The sequence below is a fragment of the Triticum urartu genome, chromosome 6, assembly GCF_003073215.2.
Source record: "Triticum urartu cultivar G1812 chromosome 6, Tu2.1, whole genome shotgun sequence".
NCBI classification, from domain to species: Eukaryota; Viridiplantae; Streptophyta; class Magnoliopsida; order Poales; family Poaceae; genus Triticum; species Triticum urartu.
Genome location: NC_053027.1, coordinates 161,748,385 through 161,774,312, shown reverse-complemented (window position 1 = coordinate 161,774,312; position 25,928 = coordinate 161,748,385). Strand labels below are relative to the sequence as shown.

The 25,928-nt window shown below is 43.0% G+C and overlaps 1 long non-coding RNA gene across 3 annotated transcripts; it reads right to left on the bottom strand.

The window, feature by feature from the left end:
• Positions 1–4,496: 4,496 nt before the first annotated feature.
• On the bottom strand, positions 4,497–8,715 carry LOC125517591. 3 transcript variants are annotated; one of them, XR_007287692.1, is made up of 5 exons: positions 8,197–8,715; positions 7,828–7,975; positions 7,538–7,593; positions 5,023–6,375; positions 4,497–4,926 (listed from the first exon to the last, which is right to left on the bottom strand). It is a non-coding gene; the product is annotated as an uncharacterized LOC125517591 (long non-coding RNA). The 3 variants fall into 3 exon arrangements; XR_007287691.1 differs by having other exon boundaries at positions 5,023–5,131; positions 5,338–7,593; positions 8,197–8,714; XR_007287690.1 differs by having other exon boundaries at positions 5,023–7,593.
• Between the last annotated feature and the right edge of the window lie 17,213 nt (positions 8,716–25,928).

Genomic DNA, 25,928 nt, shown 5'->3' with positions numbered 1-25,928 from the left:
TTAGCACAACGCGGTTGATGTAGTCGTACGTCTTCACGGCCCGACCGATCAAGCACCGAAACTACGTCACCTCCGAGTTCTAGCACACGTTCAGCTCGATGACGATCCCGGGACTCCGATCCAGCAAAGTGTCGGGGAAGAGTTCCGTCAGCAGGACGGCATGGTGACGATCTTGATGTTCTACCGTCACAGGGCTTCGCCTAAGCACCGCTACAATATTATCGAGGATTATGGTGGAGGGGGGCACCGCACACGGCTAAGAGAACGATCACGAAGATCAACTTGTGTGTCTAGAGGTGCCCCCCTGCCCCCGTATATAAAGAAGCAAGGGGGGAGGCCGGCCGGCCCTTGGGGCGTGCCAAGGAGGGGGGAGTCCTCCTCCTAGTAGGAGTAGGACTCCCCTTTCCTAGTCCAACTAGGAAGAGAGAAGGGGGAAGGAAAGAGAGGGAGAGGGAGAGGGAAAGAGGGGCCGCACCCCCCTCCCCTAGTCCAATTCGGACTCCTCATGGGAGGGGGCGCGCCACCTCCTGGGCTGCTGCCCTCTCTCTCCCCTCAGGCCCACTAAGGCCCAATACTTCCCCGGGGGGTTCCGATAACCCTTCCGGCACTCCGGTTTTCTCCGAAATCACCCGAAACACTTCCGGTATCCGAATATAGCCGTATATCGATCTTTATGTCTCGACCATTTCGAGACTCCTCGTCATGTCCGTGATCATATCCGGGACTCCGAACAACCTTCGGTACATCAAAATATATAAACTCATAATGAAACTGTCATCGTAACGTTAAGCGTGCGAACCCTATGGGTTCGAGAATAATGTAGACATGACCGAGACACGTCTTCGGTCAATAACCAATAGCGGAACCTGGATGCTCATATTGGCTCCCACATATTCTACGAAGATCTTTATCGGTCAAACCGCATAACAACATACGTTGTTCCCTTTGTCATCGGTATGTTACTTGCCCGATATTCGATCATCGGTATCTTAATACCTAGTTCAATCTCGTTACCGGCAAGTCTCGTTACGCGTTCCGTAATACATCATCTCGCAACTAACTCATTAGTTGCATTGCTTGCAAGGCTTAAGTGATGTGCATTACCGAGAGGGCCCAGAGATACCTCTCCGACAATCGGAGTGACAAATCCTAATCTCGAAATACGCCAACCCAACATGTACCTTTGGAGACCCCTGTAGAGCACCTTTATAATCACCCAGTTACGTTGTGACGTTTGGTGGCACACAAAGTGTTCCTCCGGTAAACGGGAGTTGCATAATCTCATAGTTATAGGAACATGTATAAGTCATGAAGAAAGCAATAGCAACATACTAAACGATCGAGTGCTAAGCTAACGGAATGGGTCAAGTCAATCACATCATTCTCTAATGATGTGATCCCGTTAATCAAGTGACAACTCATGTCTATGGCTAGGAAACATAACCATCTTTGATCAACAAGCTAATCAAGTAGAGGCATACTAGTGACACTCTGTTTGTCTATGTATTCACACATGTATCATGTTTCCGGTTAATACAAATCTAGCATGAATAATAAATATTTATCATGAAATAAGGAAATAAATAATAACTTTATTATTGCCTGTGGGGCATATTTCCTTCAATGTCCACAAGGCACATATCATTTTTCATCGGTTGACTCCCATAGAAATCCATATATAGACATGAAGATTCTCAATATGAAAATCACTGTTAGATATATAGAATACATACAAATGTATTTGTACCAAAGTGCTGATACAATATATTGTGATATACAATATATGATGACAATAATACTTATGTTGTTGTCACAACATGGTAAATGGACATTAATTATATTGACCACTCAGGAGACTGAAAGACTATTCATAGTCTCCAAACATGTCGGTTGAGGCATATTCAACCATCGCATTCTCCGTGCCCATAGGGTCCCGTCACAGCTGATGATGTCGGATTGAAGGTTGAAGTAAGATTCAAACCTTTTCCCTTGAGGTTCATTGTATCCCAGGAATTGATGATACAGAATAACCAGATGCTGAGATCTGAATCTAATGCCTTATGATATATAAGACACCATTTTTCTTTTAGCGGTGTGATCCTAACTAGAGATGAATCCAGGATTGCACACATTATCCCACGAGACACAAGAGCGATCATGATGTCCATGGCCCAGATAGGGCAGTGGTGGCCATTGAGGGCAAATGCCTCAAACTCTATAGCCATATGTTACCTCTATGGGTAAACCAGAGATGATTAATTTACAACCAGTAAATTAAAGACCGTCATGGTTGATGTTGTAATGAACTTAGCAAAATCAATGGGTATTTCAAGAAGTTATCTTGAAACCATTAGTGTGAATCTCAAATTGCTAAATATGACACCTTGAAGATAATCTCCAAAATGGAGTAGATCTCGCAGTACTAGAGAGTATAATCTGATGAAATCAGCGGATACTTCTAGTACCTTATGTCATAACTTGATAAAATGCATGGAAGAGCACAATGGTGAGCAATCATAATGTCAAATATGACAAAATGTTGGCTTAAACAGTAGTGGTGATAATCTGGAAAGCAGTAGATCTACACACTACCTTGTGATCCCAATACATCAATTTAAAGAAATCGTTAATAATTTTGCATATCAATTCTTGCTTGTATTAAGCCAAAAAGGCTCAATTAAGATGAATAGATTTTTATTTTGCAAGAAATTAAAAATCTCAATTGCAAATAGTACATGTAATTAATCTCAACATGTAGAATAACATGGAAATATATTACATCATAGTTTATTCTGGAGTACAAGGTACTCAACAGATATACACTACTAATGTAGTGGATAATAATGATCTTGCAAACTTGATCCTCAAGTGAAAAACTTGAATTGTATAGATCTCAAATTAAATGAGATGATCTTGTATCAAGTTGCAAAATAATTCAGCGAGATGAATTAATAATTTGCGAGAGAAAATTGATCTCAATCGCAATAAAATTGTTTTGCGAGAAAATAATAATTCTTAATCACAAATCAGTACTGTAGAGGTACTGAATTTATCTTTACAAGAGATAAAAGAAAAATCTCAATTGCAAATAATAGATATAATTATTCTCAACATGTAAGAAACAAGGAGATATATTACATCAACATATTATGTGGAATACATAGTACTCAACATATTTACAGTACTGAAATTTAAGTACTGTAATTAGCAGTGTCTAAACACAGAGTTAGACAACTGTTAATAGAACGAAATCCGAATTAATAACCAAGATAATATAGGTTTAATTCGAAAAAATCGCCCGGCAGGGAAGGAGACGGTTTCCTCTTCCTCAGGAGCAACCGCTCCCCCGCCCTCCCTGTGCAGCGCCGCCCCACCCATCTCCACTGGCGCCGCTGCAGCGGCTATCACCGGCGGGGACGGGAGGCCGTCTAGGGCTACGAGGCGACGGCGAAGGCGAGGAGGGGGCCGAGGCGGCGAGTACCGTCTCGGCGCAGCCGGCGCTGTGGCCGAATCCAATGACGCGGTGCCGAGTCCCACGGGCGAGCGAGGACGGAGCGCGGCGCATGGTCGGGCGCGGGGCGCGGTGCTGCAGCCTGGTGCCGCATGGGCGCGAGCGCCGCAGTCAACGGCAAGCCAGACAGGCTCGTCGTTCGCGCCATGAGCACAACGCTGCTCACTGGACGTGGGTTGCAACTGCTGCCTCCGCTTCGCCTGAAAAGGGGAATCCGCGCCGGGCTGAGGGCCACGAAAGCCAGAAGTAGCGCCGGAATGGGCACCACCATGGGCAATAGAGACGCCGAGGTCGCGGCCGCTATGCAAGGGCGCCGTGCCGTGTTGTCCCGCCTGCTGGAAGGACGAGCGTCACGCCACCGGCTGCGTCGACTCCTCTCGTGCGCCGCCGGTTGACGGTTGCGCCTCAGCGTGTCGCGCTGAAGGACGCCACGAGGGTGCGGGCTGAGGGCCGCCTACAACGCGTCTGGACCGCCGCCCCCTTTGTTGCAGCGTCGCCGCAGGAACCGTTGGACAGCGTCGTCAGCCGAGAAGCCGAGCCCACGCTGCGGGGTACGCCAGTCGTGCCATTGGTGACCACACAGCAAAGAGATTCATCCATGTACGTGAAAATACGGCAATCGCTAGGTGATTAGTTCGTTGTTAATTGGAGAGAATGAAATTCAAACCAGGCTACTTCTTGGACAGATGCATGCATGCAAAAGCATGCTCGAGTCCTGGATGGCATGGGGCGCGCAGCGTTTGATGTCACGAACGCCATCCAAAAGCAGGACACCGAGCGCGCGCTGCATTGCAGTCGATGCAGGGTCTTGGCTCCGCCGTCAGTCGCCGAGCGCTGTCCGTGGACTGCCGCCACCATGCACACAACCCACAACCGTCGTTGTTCAGGCGTCTCTGTAACCGCCGCTTTGGGGCGAAGGAAATCTCTCTCGGTGGTAGAGCGTGCTAATAACGTGTTGAGATAAAACGAGAGAGACGGGAGACCGGAAAGTAAAAGTGAATCCTTGTTCTCATTGATGACAGGTTACATATATATAGTCCCTGAAGGACTGTCTCCGAAGGGACATGAGGTAACCGCCTCCTTTAGGAAAAATAGGGATTAATAGGATTAATTAAATCCTAACAATTATCACGTTTAAGACTAACTAGTAAGTATATGCACGTCTCTCAAATATAAAAATATTCTATTTATGTTTAATCGAGTAAATGTGGTCGTGAGTTGCAACGGAAACAAAATTCTTACGCCCGCTTGCGACTAATATGTGTTCTACTTATCCTCATCCCAAGTTCGCACATCTCATGAGTGGTATTCACCTGGTCACCTCGTCATCAGGTACGGATACACATGCTTGGGAGTTGTCGCGGTCAAACATGTACTTCGTGAACTCTACCTCCTTGCCGGCTCTTGTCGTGTGGCTGTCATGAGCAGAACTTGGTTTAGTGATGAAGTTGAATTTAATAAAGAAAATTTATTAAAAGATAACTAAAAGAGTAACAAAATATGTTGTTTACCGTAAACAGGTATGGTTCGGAGGATTTCCGAGGAATTATGAACCGCAATTAGAGAAACTCTCATAGATCCCCTAAAATATTTCCCATCAATGTATGTATAGGGACTCACCTATAAAGATCCTCACTTAAAGTTTGTTTAACTCTCAAATCATCTCAAACACATACTTCCTCCGTTCGGAATTACTTGTCTCAGAAATGAATATATCTAGAACTAAAATACATCTAGATACATCCATTTCTGCGGCAAGTAATTCCGAACGGAGGGAGTATGTGTCTCCAAATTCACATAGATAGATATCTAATTAGTTCACATACATGGATTAAACTCCAGTGCATATAGCCAGAATCATTGGACCACCGCATGGCAAAAATCTTCCAGATAACATATCATAAAATTGCAAAGTTTATGCTGCCATCTTTTATCCATAATATTTGTATCCCATCTTTTGTCATGGCCGATGACCCACATCCCTGTAGTAAAACCGATGCCATCTGACATTGGTAGGCTAGCTCTGATGTGCGATCACGATATGGGACGCTGTGATCGAGATTTTGTACCAACGGCATTGGTCTATACATGACCTTTTGTTGCACAGCGGCCTCCTATCGCTTACTCCGCAGATGATTTTGAAGCGTCTGCCTCCTGCATCAGAATGACACTTGACTAACAGAACATAGTTATGTAATACAGAGCAAGCCTATCTCTACTGAACCATCGTCGTCATCAGCGGAGTCTGCACCTGACTCCATAATTCTAGAGGGCTAGAGAACTCATATGGAGCCATCCACTGTATTTCTCACAACTGCACGCCTGTACAACATGATCTTGCTTTCAAAGCGTGTGAAGTTTATAACAGAAGGCAAACTCTGTACACACCACATTAAAGCAGTACTACTATCTAAAATATATCGCATCCACTAAAATATTAGAAATATCTTTTAACAAAGTTGTTTGAAATAAATGCTCCAATAAATATTTTCAGCCATTGTTTAGATCATACATAGTGTTGTGGAAACCCTATCATTGCAAGGTTCAAATCATCAAATATCATCTAGTCCAACACATGGATAAAATTGGGCAGTCCCTTTGTAGCTGGTTGGCTGTCCGGCCCTTTGCAATACAATATTAGTTTGCTCCAACCAAATAAATTGTTCTTAAGCTCCACAAAGACACCTCTTATGTAGCACACAAGATAATAAAATAAGTCAAAAAAACCAGATAAAACAAATATATGGATATAGAAGTGAGCAGGAATTTGGAGAATCACGGCGCTCTCATGCTCTCTCTGCTTGCTCTTCAAAAGAGAACAAGTCATTGAAGAGCGCCACACGCCAATCATTTTTATCAAGTACCTTGTGGGAAACAGCAACAACAATAAATCATGAAAAATTGACCATGTGTAACGCACGTCTCAGGTGTGTACTAAATGTTGTGATGCCATTCAAATAGTATTTTCAAAACCAAGGCACCATTGTGGTCATGATGCTGCATAGAGTAACATGCCCTGCATCCCTCATGGGCCTATATGGCCGGAGACCTTGGAGAGCGTGTATCCCGGCAACGACATCCGCAGCCTGATGACTACGACAAAGAATTTGCTCCAGAAGTATAGCTAGTAGTATATGTATGGTGGGAATGTGACTACTCCGCCACCCTGTCCGTTGTTGAGGCTGTCTCTTTTGATAGTGGGTGCTGGCCCTAGCTGCGTTAGTGAAAACTAAAGTGATTTATGAATTTTATTTTATTCTGCCAATCTATATAGTAAGCTTTTTTCAGGTTTAGATATATAGGCGGTGCCCAGCTGGCCACACGTCTGAACCTCGTGCAAACTGCAGTGCACAAACCAGCATGATTCTCGGATAGGTTCCTGTCAAACTTCTTCATCATAAAAAAAAATCTATTCTATGTGACCAATGCTGAATATAAGGTAATCCAGGCCTCCTTTTGAAGTGAGTTAGCTTCTAAAAAATCAAGACGAAGAGGTTGTCTGGGATACAAGCTCGCCACTGTTGGATTCAGTCAATGCCAAGCAAGGCTCAATGTCATCAAATAATTTGTGGAGGATTCAGTCACTGCCAAGTAAGGCTCGTTTTGAGTGATCGACTTCGGCATCTCAATTTTCCGATGACCCCTGGCTCCCGGCATCGGCACTGTGCAATCCTCCCGGCAGCAGACAAACAAGCAACACACACACATACCAGCAGAGAAATCACGCCATACCTCCCGGAACTTTTTTTTTAGAAAAGGAGGATTACCCCCGACCTCTGGAACCACATTTTGATTTTTATGTATGAATCGAAAGATTATTCATGCCCATAGAGAATTTGGTTTTCTCAGTATTTATGTTCAAGCACTCAGAGAAGAGATAAGTAACAAGCATGCACTGCAGATGTTGCGGTGAATGGAAGAGGAGAAAAGAAGAGAATAAAGTGTTGATGATTCAGTGTTAAACAACCAGTTCATCCATTGGATAGTTTCACTGAGCATTTGAATTTGATAATGAGAAAGAAGTACCTGATTATTTATAGCAGATGTCCACCTGCAAGTCCTTTATTATGGGGTTAAAACCACTACAAGAAACACTTGCAAGTTGTTAAACCAAGGACAATGTGTTAGAATATAACTTGCAAGTAATAATCAGAATCTTCAGAATATAATTCAGCTTCCACTTGCATGAATCAATCAGAGATAAAGTTGATCTTCATTTGACATTGAATCAAACAGACCCCAATCAAATTAAATTTGAAGCAAGGTAGAAAGATGCAAGTCATAGCAGGGAGAAAAGTTATCAATTGATAAATTACCTACTCAAGGATGTGATGACTGCATCCTCGTGCGGCATGGAGAGACGGGAACGCACAGAGGAGATGCAGGTGACGGCATGTGAATGGCTGCAGGCGGCAACTACCTCTGTGGTCAAGCAGTGAGTGTGATGAAATTGTTGACAACACCCTGTAATCAAGAATATAAATGTTGATATCATCTTAAAATTAAGGACTGCCTGATGACTATAAACTTGTGCATCGCTGAAAAATTACAAATGAAACCCAGAACGATGGGTAGATGACGATAAACTTCAGAATCTAACACGGTGATCCAGGACATTCTCTTAGTTACATCAATTTGAGGAGCACTGGAACAAAAGTTGAAGTAGCACATCATTGGGGAAATACCGTAAATAAAACAAAACTGAGATGGAAGACCTCCCGCGCGACGGCCTCATGACTGAAGGTTCTTGGCGTGTCCCCTGGCTGTGGATTGGGGAGACGGCGGGGAGGGACGGCGAGGGCCACTGGGAGGGCGCTGGCGTGTCCCCTGGCTACGGATTGAGGAGACGACGGGTACGACGTGGGGCCGGCGGGGAGGGCCGGCGAGGGCGACCGGGAGGCGCTGGTGCAGCGACCGGGCGACGGGGTGGGCGCCCTTGGGGCTGGCGGCGTCGCGTGGGGAGGTGGAGGGGAGTGGTAGCGTCGCGTGGGTAGGTGGGCAGGCGGCGGGGAGCGCCGGATCTTTTGGGATGGGGGCGTCGCGGTGGAAGCGCCCCGATCCAACTGTGCGCGCCGGCGAGCACCTCTTTAGCCGCCGCCAGACCTCTCCTTCTCCTCTCCTCTCATACCGATCGTCTCCTAAAGATGCGCCGTCGCCCCGATCGTGTTGTTTCCCGTGTATTGTATCGTGCCTTTTTTTTTACCTGGTAACCGAACAAATGCGGGCGGCAGAGTTTTCGTCCGCCCGGCAAAATTGCTAAACGTAGTTTTCGCCGAGGCTCGGTGTAATCTTATGGTTAGATTAAATTAAGCGATCCTAATCATAAGGCTACTAGTTGACTGCCCGTGCGTTGCCACGGACTACAATCATTTTCATGAAAAGATAAATTGATGAGGATATCAATACCATTGTTACACCCACAGCCCCTACTGTTACATATACTGGACCAAATACTAGAGCTCGCGCACGCCAATTAAATTACCAGGTACTTTCGTTTCTTGATAATGATTCTAATGTTCATGAGATTATGATGCTGCCTAAATTGGATACATTTGTTTTGCTTACAAATGAAGGGCCTAGCTTGGAGAAGGATGAACATTGGAGCAAGAACACGCATGGATTTGATGGCATGCGCAAGGGGATCAAGAACGGAGTTACAAGTGATGATTTCAGGACTTTGAAGCCGCCATAAGAAGTGAATGAAGGCTTGGACGAAATATACAAGATGCCACTTTATAATATTCGTCTATAGACTATTCTAGGTGCTGCGTCACCTTATTAATGGGCCAGACCCATGTAATTTTGAAATACTTAAGTATGGGCTATTTTTAGAGTCCGTATGTGTGGGGAAACAAGAGTTAGGGTTGGTTTCGGACCCCACCCTCAAGGGCCACGAAATTCCCCCCTCTTCCTCCATATATACAGCCCTTAGGGCGTCGTTTAGACTTTGGGTTTTGTTTAGATTAAAAGTTCGCCATAGCTGCAACTTCGCGTACTTCGTTTGTGTCCAACGACCAGACCAAGACGTCACAGAACCCCACCTTGATCAATAAAGCTTTCATCTTATATTCGCAATATCCCGACTGCAATCTCAGTTTCTTGCTTGTTCTTCGTTTGCTCGCAGGACACAGACCCTCGTGGTCAGGTTGATCGTGCTCCGGCGTGGTCAATAACCCTCGGAAGTTGGTTTAGCGATTGCTAAGGCGCGACGTCTCGCACGTTCGTAGTCGGATCGTCAAGGTCGACTCCCACAGAAAATGATAGCCACCATCTCATCGAAACATCGGGACACCTTAGCCTCTATCAAGTGGTATCAAATTTCCAAATTGCTCGGTGAGATTTTACAGTTTTTCGTAGATTAGATCGAGTCTGTTCTTCATACCTACAGTCCACGAAAAAGCCAGAAAAAAAATTAGGGTTAGTTCATCATATCCGAATCAATCTGAGCCTTTGCATAATTTTTTTAGGGTTTTTGCTTTGTTGAATTTGCGGTTGCATCGTCGTGTCAAGTTGCTGATCTTAGAGTCTAGTCTTTTAGAGTTTCGAGTTCTGGTCATAAGTTGTCACGCCGCCGCCGCACCATCATCATCGCCCATCTACCACTTTTGCTTATCCTCCACCGCTCTGAATCCATATCCATATACCACCACCAATCCGTATCCATATACCACCACCAATCTGTATCCATATACCACCACCGCTACCATATACCACCACCGCTGCCATATACCACAACCATATATCCACCACCAATCCGAGTTCTTCTCATATTAGGTTTGTTCTTGAGATCAATCTAAATTCTAATTCGTGTTTCCTTGCCTGCGTAGGTCTCGAAAAAAAAAGAGTCTGGAGACCCCCGGGCAGTTTTTAGGCCAAAATTTTTACGGGCAATTTTTTTTCCCTATCCTATTTTTAGGCTTTTCTGAGTCTTTTGAGCCACGTGCCATCATAGTGATTTTTTGTCGCACTTTTTCGTCGTCGCTGTCCTGATTTTCGAAAAAAAAAGTGAAAAAAAAATTTCGTGGCCATCCTATCAGTTTGACGAGGGAAGAGTTTTGAGACACTCGCCATTATAGTGATTTTTCGCAAAAAAAAGAGCGCAAAAAAAAGGAGCGCAAAAAAAAGAACGAAAAAAAAGAGTTCCAGAGTGTGCTTTTCCCTTATTTACGTGCAGCGCCGTGATTTTGTTAGTGTTCTAGGCTCGCGTCTCTAGCACGGTCTAGCCTAGGACCAGCACAGTACCGTCGTTGAGCGTTTATTCAACTTTGCATCTCTGAATTGATTATTGCTGACCCTTTTTGCTACCATACTATAAGCCTTCCCAGCTCCACATACATCTACGTCGTGCGTTTGACTCTCCCTGGCAATCGCTCTATCCAAACTTTTGAGAGTTTTGACTACAACGGTTGCCGATCACCGTCTGCTGCTGGGTAAGAACTGGTAAGAAATTTGAGTTTTGCTTGACGGATTTGTGACACCGCCACCACCACCACTTGTTAGTAGTCTGTAGGATCATATTCTTGTGTGTTTCTATTGCTGCTAACCATGTCAGGATCACAAGCCGACGAGACTGACTGGGAGAACTTGACGAACAAGGAGCTTCATGATACGTTTCAGCAAATGATGAGTGGACATGTGCAAGATGTGATAAACAGATTTGAAGAGGCCATGGAGAAGATAGATGGCATGGAGAAGACGTTTGAAACAAAGCTCGATAACAAGTTTGCTGAATTGCTTTCGCGTTTTCCACCACCACCACCGGCTGCTCCTGCCGCACCTCTGCAACAACAGCAACAACATCGACTACCTCCACGTCGGGAAACAGCCCTCCACCGAGCGAGCCGTGTCCCTCTTCTGTCGGGCCAAACTGCTGGTGCTGCTGTTGATACTTCTGTGGCTCCTACTGCTGATGTGGAGGAGGATGATTATGTGGGAGATTATGAGGATGAGGTTGATCAAAATCAAAACTACGTGCCACCACCAGCATAGCAACCACCAGGTCGTCCACATGCAAATAATGGCAATGGTAGGGCTCACCCTCAGGTACGAGATCATGACCATCTCCCTAAACTAAAATTGAATATTCCACCATTTGAGGGTAGATATGTTCCTGATATATATCTTACTTGGGAGTTAGAAACTGAACAACGATTTACATGTTTACAATATCCCGAGGAGAGACGTGTTCCTGCTGCTGTTTGTGCATTCACTAGTTTTGCATGTGTTTGGTGGTCTAAGCATTGTAGATTATATCATATTCCGGCTACTTGGGCTGCTTTGAAAACTGCTATGCGTACTCGTTGGGTTCTACCATATTATCAACGTGAATTACTTCAAAAATTGCAGCGCTTAAGACAGGGAAAAAATTCTGTAGAAGAATATTATCAGGAATTACAAACTGACATGATTAGATGTGGTATTGTTGAGGAGAATGAAGCTATGCTTGCACGTTTTATGGGTGGATTAAATAGAGAGATTCAGACGATTCTAGAGTATAAGGAGTATACTAATATCACTCGTTTATTCCATCTTGCTTGTAAAGCTGAACGTGAAGTGCAGGATCGACAGGCATTGGCGCGGATTAACTTTTCTGCAGGTCGACCTTCATCATGGACACCACGTGCATCATCTACTTCCACACGTTCTGCTACACCGGCGCCTCCGTCGGCTGCCACCTCCAACCGTGATACAATAAAGGAGGCACAATCACCACTATCTACCAAGAGCACACCTTCTGGGCCTGCAAAGAGCTCTTCTTCATCCATGGCATCAACAGGGCAAACACATGATATTATTTGTCGACGTTGCAAGGGTGGAGGTCATTATGCGAGAGAATGCCCATCTAAGCGTGTGATGATTGTTACTGAGAATGGTGGGTATGAGTCCGCTAGTGACTATGATGAGGAGACTTTGGCTCTTATTACACGTGACGAACACGGTGGAGACGATTCTGATCATGAGACGCAATACATGGCTCCTGAAGATGCTGACATGTATGAATGTTTAGTTGCCCTAACGTGTTTTGAGTGTGCAGGTCACACAAGCTGAGCAAAATCAGAGGCATAATTTGTTCCATACAAAGGGAGTTGTGAAGGAACGTTCTGTTCGCGTGATCATAGATGGAGGGAGCTGCAATAACTTGGCTAGCATGGAGATGGTGGAGAAGCTATCTCTCACCACAAGACCACATCCACATCCTTACTACATCCAATGGTTCAACAACAGCGGCAAGGTTAAGGTAACACGTACTGTTCGTGTGCATTTTAGTATCTCTACATATGCTGATTATGTTGATTGTGATGTGGTACCTATGCAAGCATGTTCCTTATTACTTGGTAGACCATGGCAATTTGATAAAAATTCTGTACACCATGGTAGAAACAATCAGTATACTCTTGTTCATAACGATAAAAATATTACTTTGCTTCCTATGACTCCTGATTCCATTTTGAAAGATGATATTAATAGAGCTAATAAAGCAAAATAGGAGACAAATAAGAGTGAAAATCAGATTGTGGCAAAAGAATTTGAGCACCAAATGAAGCCTAATAATAAACCATCTACTGTTGTTTCTGAAATTAAATTGAAAAGTGCATGTTTACTTGCCACCAAATCTGATATTGATGAGCTAGATTTTAGCAAATCTGTTTGCTATGCTTTTGTGTGCAAAGAGGCATTATTTTCATTCGAGGACGTGCCTTCCTCTTTGCCCCCTGCTGTCACTAACATTTTGCAGGAGTTCGCTGACGTCTTTCCACAAGACGTGCCACCGGGATTACCACCTATTCGAGGGATTGAGCATCAAATTGACTTAATTCCCGGTGCTTCGCTACCCAACCGTGCACCATACCGTACCAATCCAGAGGAGACGAAGATTATGCGTCAAGTACAAGAACTGCTCGACAAAGGTTATATACGCGAATCCCTTAGTCCTTGTTGTTCCTATCATTTTAGTGCCGAAAAAGGATGGTACGTCGCGTATGTGCGTTGATTGTAGAGGCATTAATAATATTACTATTCGTTATCGTCATCCTATTCCTAGGCTAGATGATATGCTTGATGAATTGAGTGGCTCTACAATATTCTCCAAAGTTGATTTGCGTAGTGGATACCATCAAATTCGTATGAAATTGGGAGATGAATGGAAAACAGCATTTAAAACTAAGTTTGGATTATATGAGTGGTTAGTCATGCCTTTTGGGTTAACTAATGCACCTAGTACTTTCATGAGGTTAATGAACGAAGTTTTACGTGCTTTCATTGGACGATTTGTGGTAGTTTACTTTGATGACATATTGATTTATAGCAAATCTTTGGAGGAACATTTGGAACATTTACGTGCTGTTTTTATTGCTCTACGTGATGCACGTTTGTTTGGAAACCTTGGAAAGTGCACCTTTTGCACCGACCGAGTATCTTTTCTTGGCTATGTTGTTACTCCACAGGGAATTGAAGTTGATAAAGCCAAGATTGAAGCTATTGAGAGTTGGCCGCAGCCCAAAACGGTCACACAAGTGAGGAGTTTCCTTGGCCTCGCTGGTTTCTATAGGCGTTTTGTGAGAGATTTCAGCACCATTGCTGCACCTCTCAACGAGCTTACAAAGAAGGATGTGCCTTTTGTTTGGGGTACCGCACAGGAAGAAGCCTTCACGGTATTGAAAGATAAGTTGACACATGCTCCTTTACTCCAACTTCCTAATTTCAATAAGACTTTTGAGCTTGAATGTGATGCTAGTGGAATTGGATTAGGAGGTGTGTTATTACAAGATGGAAAACCTGTTGCATACTTTTCTGAAAAATTGAGTGCGCCTAGTCTGAACTATTCTACTTATGATAAAGAATTATATGCTCTTGTTCGGACCTTAGAAACATGGCAACATTATTTATGGCCCAAGGAATTTGTTATACATTCTGATCATGAATCTTTGAAACACATTAAAAGTCAAGCAAAACTGAACCGTAGACATGCTAAATGGGTTGAATTCATTGAGACTTTCCCTTATGTGATTAAACACAAGAAGGGTAAAGAAAATGTTATTGCTGATGCCTTGTCTCGTCGTTATACTATGCTTTCACAACTTGACTTTAAAATATTTGGTTTGGAGACCATCAAAGATCAATATGTTCATGATGCTGAATTTAAAGATGTATTGCAGAATTGTAAGGAAGGGAGAACTTGGAACAAGTTCGTTCTTAACGATGGATTTGTGTTTCGTGCTAACAAGCTATGCATTCCAGCTAGCTCCGTTCGTCTTTTGTTGTTGCAGGAGGCGCATGGAGGAGGATTAATGGGACACTTTGGCGTCAAGAAGACGGAGGATATACTTGCTACACATTTCTTTTGGCCAAAGATGAGACGGGATGTTGAGCGTTTTGTTGCTCGCTGCACTACATGTCAAAGAGCTAAGTCACGACTCAATCCTCATGGTTTATATATGCCTTTGCCATGTACCTAGTGTTCCTTGGGAGGATATATCTATGGACTTTGTTTTAGGTTTACCTCGAACAAAGAAGGGGAGGGATAGCATATTTGTTGTCGTGGATAGGTTCTCGAAAATGGCACACTTTATACCATGTCATAAAAGCGATGATGCTGTTAATGTTGTGATTTGTTCTTTCGTGAAATTATTCGCTTACATGGTGTGCCAAATACTATTGTTTCAGATCGTGATATAAATTTCTTAGCCACTTTTGGAGATGTTTATGGGCTAAGTTGGGGACTAAGCTGCTTTTTAGTACTACTTGTCACCCCCAAACTGATGGACAAACTGAAGTAGTCAATAGAACATTGTCTACTATGCTTAGGGCTGTTTTGAAGAATAACAAGAAAATGTGGGAAGAATGCTTGCCTCATATTGAATTTGCTTATAATCGTTCATTGCATTCTACTACTAAGATGTGCCCTTTTGAAATTGTGTATGGTTTCCTACCTCGTGCACCTATTGATTTGTTGCCTCTTCCATCTTCAGAGAAGGTTAATTTTGATGCTAAAGAACGTTCTAAATTGATTTTAAAAATGCATGAGTTAACTAAGGAAAACATTGAGCGTATGAATGCTAAATATAAACTTGCTGGAGATAAGGGTAGAAAACATGTTGTGTTTGCGCCTGGAGATCTTGTTTGGTTACATTTGCGTAAAGATAGATTTCCTAATCTGCGCAAATCAAAGCTAATGCCACGTGCTGATGGTCCTTTTAAGGTGTTAGAGAAATAAATGATAATGCATATAAACTTGAGCTACCTGCAGATTTTGGGGTTAGTCCCACTTTTAACATTGCAGATTTGAAGCCTTATTTGGGTGAGGAAGATGCGCTTCCGTCGAGGACGACTTCATTTCAAGAAGGGGAGGATGATGAGGACATCAATACCATTGTTACACCCACAGCCCCTACTGTTACATATACTGGACCAATTACTAGAGCTCGCGCACGCCAATTAAATTACCAGGTACTTTCGTTTCTTGGTAATGATTCTAATGTTCATGAGATTATGATGCTGCCTAAATTGGATACATTTGTTTTGCTTACAAATGAAGGGCCTAGCTTGGAGAAGGATGAACATTGGAGCAAGAACACGCATGGAGTTGATGGCATGCGCAAGGGGATCAAGAACGGAGTTACAAGTGATGATTTCAGGACTTTGAAGCCGCCATAAGGAGTGCATGAAGCCTTGGACGAAATATACAAGATGCCACTTCATAATATTCGTCCATAGGCTATTCTAGGTGCTGCGTCACCTTATTAATGGGCCAGGCCCATGTAATTTTGAAATACTTAAGTATAGGCTATTTTTAGAGTCCGTATGTGTGGGGAAACAAGAGTTAGGGTTGGTTTCGGACCCCACCCTCAAGGGCCACGAAATTCCCCCCTCTTCCTCCATATATACAGCCCTTAGGGCGTCGTTTAGACTTTGGGTTTTGTTTAGATTAAAAGTTCGCCATAGCTGCAACTTCGCGTACTTCGTTTGTGTCCAACGACCAGACCAAGACGTCACAGAACCCCACCTTGATCAATAAAGCTTTCATCTTATATTCGCAATATCCCGACTGCAATCTCAGTTTCTTGCTTGTTCTTCGTTTGCTCGCAGGACACAGACCCTCGTGGTCAGGTTGATCGTGCTCCGGCGTGGTCAATAACCCTCGGAAGTTGGTTTAGCGATTGCTAAGGCGCGACGTCTCGCACGTTCGTAGTCGGATCGTCAAGGTCGACTCCCACAGAAAACGATAGCCACCATCTCATCGAAACATCGGGACACCTTAGCCTCTATCATAAATAAACGCATAATCTGAATATTTCTTATATTGTATTTAAGTCGTACCTCTCTTACTATCAGCATGCACCTAGTGACTCACTTATTCCAATCCCATACCTTTCATTTGTACAGAACAAAAAATATATAGACAAACTATTCATTCTATGCTGTCACAAACACAGGGGGTGGCTCCCTTCCCTTTTTATTACCACTACACACTGTCACTTCCTTTATGTTGTGACATTTGGACTATGCCTTGCTGCCACTGCCATGCATGGCTTCACAATTTTGTCTTGACCAAGGTTCCCAACAGCAGAGCCGATGGATGAAAATGAAGGATTGAGACCATGCAGCAACTGTAACTTCGCATTCGGCAGCCACACACAAAGAGCAATGGCGGTGTCTTCCTGTAGCTCTGCATAGTACTTTTATTCACTGAGACACAAGAAGATGCGGATTAACATATTCATGTATGTTTCCATTTGAAGAGCATTTCAAAGAGGTGTTTTGTCCCTCGCATTTGGCAGCCACACATGGAGAGCAATGGTGGTGTCTTCCTCTAGCTGTGCATAGTACTTTCATCCACTGAGACAAAAAAAGATGAGGATCAACATATTCATGTATGTTCTCATTTGCAGAGCATTTCAAAGAGGTGTTCCGTTCTACAAATGCCATATAATTAGATAGATGTCTTTTCAAATCCAGTGATCAAAAGGTGCATAAAAAATACAATGTATCACATATTATTATTAAATTGTTTTTCATCGTGATATTGCCATTGTCCTTCACAGAAACGTAATAAGCATTTGGTACTAAACAAATCTATTAACCAAAAGCAGTATGTGATGGTTTTCGAAATAAAGACATTGTGCGACATCAGTGGCCAAATAACTCTTTAGGTTAATATCACCGGTTCATTCTCCTCAGTCACAAACCTTCAGCTAAATCCTTCTTGGTATGACAAGGACATTAAACAACCTCAAAAGCTAAAGCAGGTCTGAGCATCTCATATTGATGATGATGTTATGCATGACTCCTATGATAATCAGACTAAGCAGCACCAAATCTTATCAGAAAAAATATAGTTCTTTTATAATGATAAAATACTTCAACTATATATGATGGACCTCTTGTATGGTCGGTGACAACAAAGCCAAGCAAGAGAATACTGGGAGCACGTTGTTGGTGTCTGAGGTCGGTCCACACCTAAATTCCTTGGGAAAGCCTGGCTTTTCTCTGTTTGCAAGATTTTTGTAAACATGAATTGAAGAGCGTGTGATTATTCATAGTGAAGAAGCATACATCAAATCTGTAAGAGTGCATTACTATTGGATTATTATGAGCACTTCTCATGTATTTGTTGGCAAAAGTTACATGCATGGTGCGTATTGATTTACATCTTTATTCAATTGTCTCAACTTTGATTTTTCAATCTATGCAACTTTTGTCGCTTTGTTAACATGCTTCTCCATGAGTGACTTTTTGGCACTATTCGAAATACCTTTTGGCACTATTCAAAATATAGGGCTCATTCGAACTCGTCCTCCAAAGTGACTTTCTGCCTTCTCCATGAGCTATTTGGTCTCTGTAACCAAAAAATGCATTCACAAAACATGATTAGAGCAATGCAAAATGGATGTCATGTCAGGTTCGAAGAAAACAACCACAGTTATGCTACCTTTCATAGATGCAGCCATCGGTGACAATTTCTGGTATTAGCAGCACATATGCAACAAAACTTGGTAACAGACTATGTTCGGGCAATAACAAACAACTCAACCAAATTGAAACTAATGTTAATGTTAACCAATACAACGGAGGTTCAGAGTAAGGAGGAACCTTATGTAGATTGTACTACTATGGTTCATCGTCTGAGCCACACCGTGGGATCTGCTCATCCATGCTATCATCAAGCACAAGAAAATAATTAGTTGTCTCGCAGGTAGTGAAAATACTGTTCTACCCTGCTAAGCCCTAATCTAGAAGGAATGAACACTGAACTGTGTAGTAAAATAAAATAATTTCATTCATCCATTGTTCTTGCAATAATTCGACGACTAATGAATATAATACCTTTCTTGTACTTCAAATTCTTTCTTGTGGTTCGGTGCTTTATATATAAAGCGGGCGAAAGCCTTTTTCGGTAATTCTTTCTACCGATTTCTACGATGGCATTAATATGAAATAAATAAATTATGTGTAAGTATGTTACCATATCATTAATTTTAATCCCGAACATTTAGACCCACCTTAAACAAATAATCGAGTACACCCAGCACCAAGAAAATGTTTCTCTTCCGTGGACTTATTTTTTATCAACAGGAGCAGCCCCCCCCTGTTCCATTCCTCAGGAAAGCAAAACAACCATACCAAGTTTACCCAGGTTATTTTTTTTCTCCTCTCCAAGTGTAGCAAAAAAGATAAACCAAAAACAAAATATGAAAGAATTTGGCAGCATAAAACCAACCAAACAGACAAACCCAGCATAGATGCACCCACAAAAGAATACCAGCATAAAGATCAGGCTGACAACAACACACACTACCCTATCAAAGAGAGACACTCTGCATTATCAAGATTTTCCTGTAACTTTTGTTGTGTATCTTGTAGTAGAAAAAACTTGCTTTTCGTTATCCCCATTATTAACTCCAAGCAGAAGTCACTCATAGTACTATATTAGTACGAAAGCAGAGTCAGAGTTTACGTCCACTTAGTTGCCCTCGAAACCAGAGTATCAATAATATGGCATATTTAAGTCCAATAAAATATATTGGCCTATTAGAGCTTGTGTAATGCAGGTTGCCTGTTATATGGTATACCACATGTGTAATTCTGCCTAAAATCTTCATTCTTTTTCTTCCAAAATGCAATCTAAACCAAATTAATAACTATCTTAGAATTGTTTGTTATTTTGAACATTAAGAGATTGCTTCGCTAAACTATGAAGGATACAATAGAATCGCATGCTCTAATTAAAATATGATTTTTGATAAAATGCTAAACCTGAGGAAAGAAAGGTGTAATAATTCCTCTGCATATATGTGCCCTGTTGTGCAGAAATATTCGGCTTCCCTAAAGTCGAAAACCAAAAATAGTATCATTTCTTGTCTACTATAATTTTGCAAGATCAGTTCTTATTTTCTTAAAAAATTACCAATCATTTACATCACTTTGTTTTTGTAAATGTGCGCAGACCCTGTTGGAATGATGAAGCTTCTTTAATCTCATTATCTCTTGATTGAGGTCTCAGCACTGATACTGGTGGCAACTGTGATGGTATTGTAGACCCTGAGTCCCTGATCCTAGTCAGGATACCGATGGTAACAGAGAAGCATCAGTTGTGATGAGTTAAAAAAATACAAGTATGATTAGATAGCTCTGCAAACGAACCTTGATGACTTCTCCGCGTCGCAACTGACGGAAGAATTGATCTTGCAGCAGTAGCTTCCTTGCCTGACAAAGTTGGAGGTTGGTAGAGGATTAATGCCAAGAAGAGACACCAGCCCATCTAAGAGCTACATGCACGGAGAAAATCGATTAGGAGATCAACGATATCACCTTGGCATATCGACAAACAGGTTGCATGCAGAATACAAGATATGAATCAATGCATGGAACTGCAGGGCAAAACTGAGAGAACGATGCCATCTTGGCACATCGCCTGGTGGCGTGGCAAGCCGCCATGGCCGCCTTGGGAAGCTTCCACCTCGTTGTTGGTGTTGACAAAGAAAGTGGGAGAGGCTAGAGGACACCGCCGCTGCGCCACATGTAATCGTCCGGTGAGGATGGTGCCGTTGCCGCCGCCATCGTTGTTGCTGGAGGCTATATGCCGCAACCCCTCCGCGCTCATCCATGGGAGGAAGTACAGCTGTGCTCCCCGGCACATGGGAGACAAAGTACATCCATGGTGCTCCTCTCTGGCCATGGTGGCAGACGGCTAGGGGAATTGACCACGGGTCGATGTCCCCATGTTCGTGATGTCCTAGGGTGCCGAGAATTGTCCGAGAAGACGTCGCAACGGAGGAGATCGATGTGCGGCGACGGAAGCTTGAGGTGTTGGTGCAGGGTAGGACGCGGTGTCCAAAATCGTTCGAGAAGACGTCGTAGCGTAGGAAATCGATGGCGTTGCGCGGTGGCGGAAGCTTGAGATGGTGGCACAGGCAGGGGTAGCGGCGGAAGCGCGGCTCAGGAGCGTCGAGCGCCACACGCATTGGAGAGGGAGGGGGAGTCGTGGGTGCGTGAGGCGGTAAGCTGTACAGAGAGGCGAGTATACCTGGCCATTTCTCGGGCCGGGCCAAGCAAAGCCCGACGCAAAAAACTCAGGCCCGAGCCCGTCCCGGCCCGGCCGTCGGGCCTAAAAATCGGGCCTGAGCCCAGCCCATCACACTAAAAGCCCGTCGGGCCTCGGGCCATGGGCCGGGCCTCTTCCTTAAATGGCGAAATCGACGGGTCCGGGCCCGGGCCGGCCCGGACTTCGGGCTCAAAACCTAGGCCCGAGCCCGGCCCATGGACAAGGTCGGGCCGGGCTGGGTCGGCCTTTTCCGGGCCGGGTCGGGTCGGGCCGACCGGGCCGGGCTGCCCATGGCTAGGTATAGAGGCGAGACGTGCGTGCGGACGTGCGTGATGGGTTTCAACCGGCTGGTTTTTCTCCAGAAGGGGAATACATGTGCTTTGGCTTTGCTTAACCGAATGGTCTTTTTTACGGGAACCTGACTTACGCTAAAAAAAATCGGTGGGAGGAGAGTACGAGGCGGGGAGCGAACGATGTGGATCCTAAATGAAGAGGTTGAACCATCACGACGTTCGATTCTCCTTTAATAATAGAGATAATTGGTTCGTACAGTTATATGTAGTTTAGGCTGGATGCATTTAGCGATGAAAATGCTTTCTTGTTCAATAGTAGTATAGAAACGCTAATGAGATGAAAGGAGATTAAAGTACATGCGTATAGAGCGCTCAACAGTCTGGAACAACAAAAGATTATGACTGACTGCAAACTCTGTATCATCCAGTAGCCAGTAAGAACCATACATCTCATTACACACACGGCCTGTATACTAGCCGGCCGGGTGAGAATTAATCGGTAAAGAACACAACACGTACTAGGTATACTTGTGCAATTACATCAGCAACTTATCTACAAGTCTACGTCCCTCGGGATGGCCAAGCTCCCACTCCTGAATGAGACTTCCAAAGAGCAGGAAGAAACAGCAACCTACTACGAGGCATATAATGCCGGCGACGTAAAGTCGAACGCGTCTGGACCCATTAGGTATATGGAGAGTACCACAATAGACAGAGTCACTAGGCCCACGGCGAGCGTAACCCTGAACCGACCACAGTTGTCCGGCTCCGCCTCCATCATCCAAACGCCGCCGCTCCCGCCGCTCTCGATGTCGCCGCCATCCATCGCTCGCTCTTGCCGCAGCCGCCGTCGGGATTATATATATCGATATTTGGTCCAACTACTCTTGTTAAGCGATCAGGCCGCCTTCTCTATCCTTTATAGTTTGTGGTTCGTTTGCATCGTTGCATAATACCCGTTCGTGAACTCGAACGTTTCTGGACCGGACTTGTCAGCAAATCGTAGTGCGTGTGGGGTCTATGGGCGTGTTTTTTTTAATGAGAGGATCTACGGGCGTGGTTATGTGCTGCCCGCAGCGAGTCCTGCCACAGCTCGCCTGCAGGGAGTAGGTATTGGGCCGGCCCAGTAATTGCATGATCTTTTTATGTTTTACTTACATTTTATTTATTCCTAAAAAATTATATTTTAATTTATTACTTTATTTTCTAAAAAATTGGAAATATTATAAGTACATATTATCGAATTTTTTTACATAAAAGTTTGTAAAATTTTAATCATGCATTTGAAAATGTTAATCATGCACGCCCATCCCACCCCAACCGCCATTTCCTCCCGCCGCCGCCAGGGCCCCAACCGCTGGATCCCTGCCGCCGCTACCAGGGCCTAGCCTCCGGATCCCGCCGCAGCAAGGGCCCAAACCGCCGGTACCTGCCGCTGCACCAGACCCTTTCCTCCATGCTTCTTCCCCTACTGCTGCGGCGAACCCCACATCCAACTGCCATCGTGACATCAACTGGAGGCCGGAGAGATCCGTTGAAGTGATGGAGACGGGCGGCGGAGCTCGGGGCCATGGTGAAGGTCCATCACGGTGATTGGGAAGAAGGCTGGCGGCAGGATCCGGTTAAAAAGAGCATCTCCGGCTGCCTGCCAGGAACATGGCTGGAACCAGGACATGTTTGTGCTCAAGTGTGTCCCTGTGGCCTGTGTTCGTTTGTTGCAGCGGCGTGGCTCTGCCATGCCACCACGCAGCCTTACCCCAGTGGGGACCCATCGTTGCAGCACCCAAGCCATTCGCCGCTGCCCCCTCCGGCCGTTCAACTATGCAGCCCCAGGACGTTCACCCCCTCACTCACCCGGTTCCCACTGCTGCAGTGCCCGGACGAGGCCCATATCCTTCTTCTTCCATGCTCGTACTGATTGCATATTTTCCATAATTTTTCGCCCAATTTATTCAGAGAGATGCATTTGGAGGAGGCCTCGACCTGCAGCTAGAAGAGGCCTCGACCTGGACCTGGCCGCACGCTGCCATAGCGGTCTACAACCTACAGCTGGTGTCGCACGCACATGCCGTTCAACTTTGGCGCAGCAGGTCGTTCAACTCCGTTCGTGCTCCTCAGATAACCTTCAGTCAAGATTGAACACAAAATATCAATCAAGAAAAGAACAGTTGGCAAGTTTTTGCACTTGTGTTCTGTAGAACAAAAGAGAACCTGTGGCTTTGTGGTTCCATGCCAAATTATTGAGCCAATTGATGGAGGCCATGTGCTGGAGAACAAAAATTTGAAGAAATTAACTAAAGATTGTGTTGACTCTTGATGGATCCATGTATGCGTGTGCATAGCTGAAGTTCAACTATGGAGCGGAGAGCCGGAGGACGGCGAGCGTCATCGTGATGGAGGATTGTGGGCCAACTCAAATGCCACACACGGGCTTGTGCTAGTGTGCTTTGGTGTGTGCGCTCTTGGTGTGGCGTGGCTACTTCAGTGTGGGTGTGTGTATTGTAGCACGCGTACTTGCTGTGTGGTACCCCGTGTGTCTTTGCTGGGTGTGTAATCCGATGTGTTTTATTGAATAGAAACTTTGCCCTTGAAAATAAGTAGAAGTTTTAAAACACACTCTGCTTTTAACATGTACAATTACAATTTAAAAAGAAGTGTTCGTTCATAAAATTAAAAAATTAACATAGCAAAGTGTGCAAATCAGAATAAAAAACACTAGTAGTTCATGGATAAAAAATTCTGGGCGTTCCTTCATAAGTGAAACACCTCAAAACTCGTAGACGACTAAAAATCTAGAACAACAAGTTCGGAGAGAGAAAAAATAAAATGAAAACTAAAGATGTTCATTGCTACCAAATTAAATAAGAGGAGGAAGACCATCAAACTATCCCACAACGGAAGGTCAAAATTTTCCTTTTGTAAAATATAAAACTAGGAAGTTCAAATTTAAATAGCACATTAGTTTGATGTTTATATAAAAAATAGATTTTCCCTATTTGTAAAAAAATAAAACCAAGAAGGTCAAATTAAAATAACAGAGCAATTCGATGCTCAATAAAATTTTGGATTTTTCTCGTTTCTAAAAAATATCCAATTTATTAAAAAAGTTAGATTTTCCTCATTAAAAAAATAGAGAAGGCAACTCAAAATAACACATCAGTTCAAAAAAGTTTATAAAAAATGGATTTTCAAAAAAAAAGAAATTTGCAACAACCGAGAAGGTCAAAACAACATAGAAGTTCAATTTGAAATAACCGAGAAGGTAAAAAAACCTAGAAGTTAAAAGGTAAAAACCTACAAAATTGTTTGCTTATTTAAAACCATATTTTTCTCTAAGAAGTTCAAAGTAAAATAAGATAGAAGTTCAAAGGTTAAAAAAACTTAGATGTTTTCTCGTTACTACATAATAAAATGAAGTTGAAATAAGAAAAGGAATTAAAGAATCTGCCATGAAGATCAAAAATAAAAAAAAGTCAAAATCATGTTTATTTAAAAATCAAAAACAAAAACTTTACTAAAAAAAATAAAAAATGTGAAGTTCAGATAAAAATAACACAGAAGTTCAAAATATATTAAAACCTAGGATTTAGAAGTTCAAAAAACAAAAACAAAAAACAATGTCATTTTGGGCATTTTTCCTCAGTACTAAAGATAAAAACCAAGAAGTTCAATTTTTAAAAATGAAGTAGTTCAATGCATATTAAAAACTCAGTTTTTTCTTGTTACTAGATAATAAAACCAAGAAGTTCAATTTTTAAAAGCAGAGCAGTTTGATATTTATTTGAAAACTCAATTTTTTCCGGTTACTAAAGAATAAGACCAATAAGTTCTATTTGAAATAATGAAGAAGTTCTATTAAAATAAAACTAGAAGTTCAAATTTAACGAAACGGCTCGATGTCTATCAAAAAGTAGGATTTTTTCCGTTACGAAAAGAAATAAAACCAGGAAGTCCAAATTAGAAAGATGGAGAAGTTCGATGATTATAGAAAACTCAGATTTCCCTCGTTATTAAGGAATAGAAAACAAGAAGTTTAAAAATTAAATAACAAGAAGTTCAACTTTTAAAAATAGAGTGCTTCAAAATTTCATAAAAAAGATTAAGAAAAAAAATCAAGAAGTCCATATTAAAAAGATGGAGAAGTTCGATAATTATAGAAAACTCAGATTTCCTTCGTTATTAAAGAATGGAAACAAGAAGTTCAAAAATAAAATAATAAGAAGTTCAAGTTTTAAAAATAGAGCGCTTCAGAATTCATAAAAAGGATTAAGAAATTCAGATTAATATTCATAAAAAACTCAAGATATTTTCACGTAACCGTGAGAAGTTCAGTTTGATAACTGCCAGAAGTTCACGTACTACACTGTGTGCATTTTTATTAAAAATAATTAAAAGACAAAGACTAAAAGTTTTGTTTTTATAAGTTCAAGTCCGGTCGAAGAAAGTTAAAAAAAATTATTGTGAGAAAGGTTTGTACACAAGGAATATCATTTGTGCAACACTGACGAATTGATTAGAAAATTACAAATGAAAATATGTCATGGAAGTTCAACGTGAAAACATTAGGAAGCTCACCTACTAC